Below are 7,162 nucleotides of genomic sequence, written 5' to 3'. Positions count from 1 at the left end.
ACTGCTGGGCCCTGACCGGACTCATTGGAGGGATGGACCAACTCACCAGGAATGGCCACAGGATCAGGTAAGGTCCCGGGGCACTGAACCCAGTCAGGTCCTGTCTCTGGATGGAAGAGGAGCTTGATCACCTCCTACAGTCTTCAGTAAGAAGACCACTAGTTAGGGACCTTCCCAGAGGGGGGAGGCACCCACCAGTTAGGGACCTTCTCAGAGGGGGAAGGCGCCCACCAGTTAGGGACCTTCCCAGAGAGGGGAGGCACTGTGATAAACTCTGGTCTGAATGTGTGTGTGAGTGAGCACCCTAGTTCATCCTCGTTTCAGGGCAATTGTGTGGCTCCATGGCCTACGTGGCTATGGAGTCTGAGTGGCCCTAATCTGCAGTTCCATGGTGACCTCATATGGTTCAGGGTGGTATCTGTCTGTGGCGGACCCAGTCCCTCCCTGCAAGTCAGATCCAGGCCAGGAGTTTGCACTGGCCTGTCAAAGCTAAGAGGCACCTAAGTTCCCCATGGGGATGCAGCCAGGTGTGCACCTGAATGGTCTCCTGTTGAGGGGGCACCCACCCTTGTTTGTTTTCATGACACTGGTACAGGATGGGAGAGACAGAGAGGGGAGAGACAATTGGTTACTGATTTGATTTAGAAATTGTGTATGTCCAAATTGGCCCTTTTGCCCTAGGGCCCTCTGCCAAGATTATTTTCTTAAACTTTTAAGGCTCACTCTCCCCTTCCATCAGCTGACTCTTTGAGCCGACTTATTGAGAAATTAGGTTTTCCCCGAAAGACTTGCCGCTTTTACCAGACAGATTTGTACCTCTCTCCCTTTCCCTCTCTCCTTCCCTCCACCCCCCAGCCTCTGCTGCGGCAGGAGGAAGAACCTTTTCCAACCAGCCAGGAGAGCCCAGATCTATTCCCATTTGGGGAGAAAGAAGAGACCCTGGACTCAGAATAGATCGACTGCTCACCCCAGGGCCACGGAAGTGGCTCACCACTCAGGAGAGAGCCTGTGCCAACTGCAACCACCCGACCCTCACCTGGCAGCTGCCGCATAGACAGTGCTCCCCAGTGGGCCCCAGCCCTGCTGAGCCCACTCTCTGCATGGGGCCTGGGCCAGCAATGCCTGGCACTGCAGTGCTGGTAACCACGGCTGCTGCTGGTACTGCCGCAGCTGCCACGGCTGCTGGCCTAGGCCCAAGTCAGGGTCTCAAGTCTCCACAGTGGGGCTGAGCCTGCAGCCCCACCCCCCGAGACAGAGGACACTGCTCCTCCAGGCACCGGACCTCCCTCGCCCATGCCTTCGCCCCAGGAGCTGGAGCCAAGCGGGGAGCCCGGGCCCCATGCCCGGGCCTGGACCATGCAGGACCACTGAGCCCCAGGGGGCGCCAGGCCTTCTGAGCCCGAATACCCAACTGCCAACTCCCCCGGTGTCACACCACTGGCCTATGCCGACTCAGACCCTGGAGCCTCGGAACCCAGACTGCCAGCGCCCAGGGGATCAGTCTCAGCTCTCAGCAGCCCTTTGGAGCCCCAGTTTGCTGGATCCTCAGAAACCAGCCTAAGAGTCACTCCAGGTCCCTGGGTCTTGCCCTGTGGCCCCAGTGCACAGCACCACCAGGCCCTGCATTTCTCCTACCACCTGGAAGGCTCACAATCCTGGCCTAGGCTGCACCAGGGAAACCAGATCCTGGTTAAAAGTTTGTCCCTTAATCCTGGCCAGAGCCTTGAGCCTCATCCAGAAGGTCCCCAGCAACTTCCCTCAGATGCCAGCCCTCCCATTGAAACCCCCAGCCAGCGTCCTTCATCACTGAAGCAGGCACTGGACCCAAAGCCACAGGTCCCTCCAAAGCCCAGCTACCTGCAGAGGCCCTGGATACCCCCACCACCTGAGCCCATTCCACCCTGCCATCCTGCCCACTGCCTGTAGACCCCCGAGTAGCCAAGGGCCTGGCTTCCAGGGCAGAGGCCAGCCCCAGTTCTGCAGCAGTATCCTTGCTAATTGAGAAATTTGAAAGAGCCTGTGATTGTCACCTCAGATAGGGCAACCCCTGGCCCCAGCCCAGGTCCCACAGAGCCAGCCATGTTGCCACAACCACCCCTGCAGCCACCTGTGCCCCAGCTCTCAGAGGGTGAGGCCTCCCACTGCTTGTTCCTGCTGGCTCCCAGGCCCCAGGACAGCGAGAAGGTGCCCAATCAGGACAGCGGTATTGACAGCATCAGCTCACCATCCAACAGACAGGAAACCTGCTTTGTCAGTGATGATGCCCCCTCCTGCTCCCCACCAGCCACAGCCTCTGCCCTGGGCCCCCTGTTCTGGACAGTGTCCCTGTTGCTTTGGCTAACCCCCACCAGAACAGCTCCCAGGAGGTTGACAGTGACCTGGAGGAGGAGGACAACGAGGAGGAGGATGAGAAGGACAGAGAAATCCCAGTGCCCCTGATGGAGAGCCAGGAGTCTGTGGAGTTGACTATACAGCAGAAGGTGATCCACATTGCCAATGAGCTCCTGCAAAGTGAGAAGGGCTGCGTTTCCAGGCTCCATCTCCCAGATCAGGAGTTCTGTGCCCAGCTACTGGAAGAAGTTCAGAACCACAGTTCCTTCCCAGCTGACGCCATCCATGGCATCTTCTCTAACATCTGCTCCATATACTGCTTCCCTCAGCAGTTCCTGCTGCCTGAGCTAGAGAAGTTCATGGAGGAATGGGACTGTGACCCATGCACTGGAGACATCCTACAGAAGCTGGCACCTTTCCTCAAGATGTATGGCGAGCATGTAAAAAACTTTGATGGGGCCGTGGAGCTGGTCAACACCTAGATGGAGCGCTCCACCCAGTTTAAAGTAATCATCCATGAGGTAGAGAAAGAGGAAGCCTGTGGCAACCTGACATTTTCAGCGCCACCAAAGAGCTCATAAAAGAAGGCCACATCCTTAAGCTGTCAGCAAAGAACGGGACCACTCAAGACCAATCCGTTACACTATTCAACGACCGTCTCCTTTACTGTGTGCCCAGGCTGAAGTTCTTTGGCCAGAAGTTTAGCGTGCGGGCATGCATCGATGTAGATGGCATGGAGCTAAAGGAAAGCTCCAACCTCAATCTGCCTCGGACCTTCCTGGTGTCAGGAAAGCAGTGCTCCCTGAGGCTCCAGGCCAGGACTGAGGAGGAGAAACACTGGGTCCAGGCCATCAACTCTACCCTCCTGATGCATGAACAGACACTAGAGACCTTCAAACTGTTGAACTCCACAAATAGGAAAGATGAAGACACAGCCCCCAACTCTCCGAACGTGGATCTTGGGAAGCGGGCACATATGCCCATCTGAGAAAAGGAAGTCAGCATGTGCATGCACTGCCAGGAGCCCTCCACTTCCATCACCAACCGCAGGCACCACTGCAAGGCCTACGGACATGTGGTTTGTGGGAAGTGCTCCGAGTTCCGGGCCCGCCTCGTCTATGACAACAACTGCTCCAATCGTGTGTGCACTGACTGTTACATGGCCTTGCATGGGGTGCCCAGCCTGCAGCTAGCATACACCCCAGTGTTGGAGGTCCATCCTAGAGAAACAGGCCACAAAGCTCAGGGAAAGTTGAGTGCATGAATTGGACCCTCAAGACTACGTTAGCTAAGCTCTGTCAAAAGGCCCAATTACCTTGGGTTGACATGCTACCCCTAGACTTGCTCCAAGCCCTCAGGCTATTCTCCCTTTGAGATCTTATACGGGAGACCTCCTCCAGTGGTAGGGAAGCTCAAGGGAGGCCCCCAACAACTAGCAGACCTGGAGATGTCTCGACACCTCCAGGCCCTGGGAAAGGTCTTCCGCCATATCACTCGAGAAACCTTAGAAAGGACTCCCATTCCTTTGGGTAATTGGGTTCATCCCTATCAGCCAGGAGATGAGTTACAGGAGTCACCCAGTGGATCCACTACACCCAGGTGAAGGGAGCAACACCTCTGGAAGGGCGAAGGACCTGGACTGCCAAGGCTCATCTGAACCAGCCACTTCGGGTCTTCCTATGGAGACAACCGAGTCCTGTCTGAGATCTTCAGCTCTGCTCCAGTCTCTCCAGGGCTGACTGATCTACACAAGGCAGAAGCTTGAGGAATTCGATGAGGGACATCTGAGAGTCAGGGTTACAATGACACCCTGCCTTGAAGGGACTGGTTGCACCACTGGCCTTGATGTTTTCTATAGGCCAAACACAAGGGTCATTTTGGCTATAATCTACCCAACGGTAATGGAGTTATTAAGTGGGATCAAATGTCTTGTGTAGTAATGATTTATATCCTACTGAGCTGTAATACATTAGAAAGCAAAATAGACCCCTTGTGTACTCCATGCATCCGCATGACTAGATCAGGTCAGAGGGTCACTTGGACCTTACTTTACCATACTCACGTCTCCTGCCAAGGGGAGGTCCAAGGAACCTGTGTACATAACAAAATGAGCTATTCTATTTGTCAACAAGCAGGGCCAATATATCTGTTTTGACCCCCAATTCCCCCCCAGTGAAGATTGGCTAGATGTTTGGCACCAAGAAGGAGGGCTTCTGATCAATCGGACATAAATTACAAATCTAGAACGGCTGGTGTTGGTATAGTTTGATGTGTGTGCTGCTATTAACAAGAACCCCTGGACAACTATAAAATGTGGGGACTTGTCATGGGAACAAGAGTATCGACTCGGTGACAAATATATGTGTGAAGAGGCCCCAGCCCCATCCACTGCTATGGTTGCCCTTACAGGAGTTGTGTCACATGGGCAACCTGGGAGAGTCAAAGCAAGACAGCTCTCCTTCAAAAATGAACTGTTGACCCCCGTTGCAAACTAGGGACGTGTAATTCTGTCAACTTCACTATTTTCAACCCTGGAGAATCAAAATGGAAAAATGGTCTCAAAATCGGTATTTATATCAATGGGCGGGGTATTGACCCAGGAGCTGTGTTGGGTTTCAGGAGTATTTATGCTCCACTCCGGGCTTCTACACACAAGCTCTTCCATTCTTTTTATGAAGAGATAGAAAGCGGTCCTCCACCTATTTCAGTCAGAACTAAAAACCTATTCCTAGCCCTAGCAGAAACCATAGCCCAGACATTGAAGATTACTTCTTGCTGTGTGTGGAGGAACTAATATGGGAGACCAATGGCCCTAGGAAGCTAAAGAATTAGATCCCCAGAGACCCTTCAACAACTCAGGGGTATTCAAGGCAACCAGGGTCGGGGTTTGGCATTTAAAGACTTCCATAATCGGCAGGAATGGCCTGGCGCGGTGGGGCCCATTATTCAATATTCCAGTAGGAAACTTCACTTGCCTAGGCCAAAAACACTAAAATACAACTCCTCATACTTCAGACTGGTGGGGAAGCCCAAACTATACAAAGCCAAATCCTCACCCTCTAGCAAGCGTCCCCAATTTAAAGACCAGTTGGAATGACTTGTCCACCGAAGGCCAGTGGCCTGCTCCAGAAGGATTATATTGGATTTGTGGGGCTAATGCCTATTCAGTCCCACCAGCCAATTGGTCAGGGGCATGCATATTGGGGACTCTCCGCCCCTCCTTTTTCCTACTCCCCTTAGCCCAAGGTGAATCATTAGGGGTCCCAGTTTATGAAGGCAGAGGCCTCACCAGGAAGCACAGGTCTCTACAGATTGGAAACTAGAAAGGTGATGAGTGGCCTCCTGAATGCATAATCCAATATTATGGCCAGCCACTTGGGCAGAAGATGGGTCCTGGGGCTACTGAACCCCAATTTACATGCTTAACAGAATTATCCGGCTCCAGGCAGTGGTTGAAATCATTACTAATGGAACGACCAAGGCTCTTAATTTGTTGGCAGGACAACAAACCAAGATGCGTAATGCTATTTATCAGAATTGCCTGGCCCTAGATTACTTACTGGCTGCAGAGGGGGGGCGCCTGTGGGAAGTTAAATCTCAGTAACTGCTGCCTACAGATAGATGATAAGGGCAAGGTTGCAGAAGAAATAACCGACAAGATGACTAAAATAGCTCATGTCCCAATCCAGACTTGGAAAGGATGGAATCCCAGAGAACTATTTGGGGGTTGATTGGTTTCATTACCTACCAAATTCAAATGCTTGTGGGATTCAAAATGGTTGTGGGAATAGTCCTACTCCTCCTTGGGACCTGTCTCCTTTACCTTGCCTCTTGCCCTTATTCATGAGGGTAGTTTCCAGCCTAGCTGAGGCCACCACAGATAGGAGGGCCACCACACATCTCCTAGCCCTAAGAGGTTATTATCCCCTGGGCTTAGAAGATCAAGAAGTTGATGCCTTATAAGATTTAAGGGGCATCAAGGGGGGGATTGAAGAGGAAAGTTAGAAACTTGCATTCAGCTGAAAATAACTCCACGCTTGTTTTGCTTCTGTGAAATATGCTTGCTGAGCCAAGAAAAATTGGAAAAGAGGATGACCTAACAATCCAATGTAACTTTAAGATGTTTTGCCAAAAAATGGAAAGTTCTGCACCTGCTCTTGTAAGTTTCTGTTTGGAAACCTCCATGTTCTGTAAACATGTGCACTATAAAAGTAAAACTCACCTTGAGTTCAGGGCCCAGAACTTTGGAGTGTTAGCTCATCTGGGGCCACCGGCTTAATAAACCTGAGTTCTCCAACCCTCTGAGTGTGGTGCTTGGTTTCTCGATGGACTGATTTCTTCAACATTAGCACCTTCTATGTTTTTTATATATATGTATACACATAGATCACTAATTAATAATTATTACTAGCAAGTACACTTTGTAATTTGTTGTTTACAAGTTTCTTAATCAAATAAACTATTGGAGTTATGATTCTACATTTCGGGGATACTTTTTTATTTTATTTGTAATTCTTAATTATAATTAAGAATGCTACTTGACAGACATAACATCTGGAAATGTTACTATTTATGTTTTTCTTTCAGAATTAAATAAATAAATAATTAGCCAATGGAATGGGAGAGTACGAACTCTTTAAGACAGTGTCCACTTGTGCAATATCTCCTGGTAAAAATATCAAAGGAATGAAGAGATAAATGCAAATGAATGGTATGGGTTTTCCCAAGTCATAATCATCTCAACTCTCCTGTAGCAGACAAATCCCTGGACTACTTACATGCATCTATATCTACTTAGCATTCTATGAGAAGAGACCGATATGATGTTACT

General features: G+C 50.8%; 1 pseudogene; it reads left to right on the top strand.

Moving 5' to 3' along the window:
• The first annotated feature begins 1,356 nt into the window (after positions 1-1,356).
• On the top strand, positions 1,357-3,587 carry LOC130860905 (FYVE, RhoGEF and PH domain-containing protein 1-like; annotated as a pseudogene).
• The last annotated feature ends 3,575 nt before the right edge of the window (positions 3,588-7,162 follow it).

The sequence above is a fragment of the Hippopotamus amphibius genome, chromosome 9, assembly GCF_030028045.1.
Source record: "Hippopotamus amphibius kiboko isolate mHipAmp2 chromosome 9, mHipAmp2.hap2, whole genome shotgun sequence".
In the NCBI taxonomy this organism is placed as follows: Eukaryota; Metazoa; Chordata; class Mammalia; order Artiodactyla; family Hippopotamidae; genus Hippopotamus; species Hippopotamus amphibius.
The sequence above is the reverse complement of the archived record's forward strand: the minus strand, read 5'-3'. Positions and strand labels throughout refer to the sequence as shown.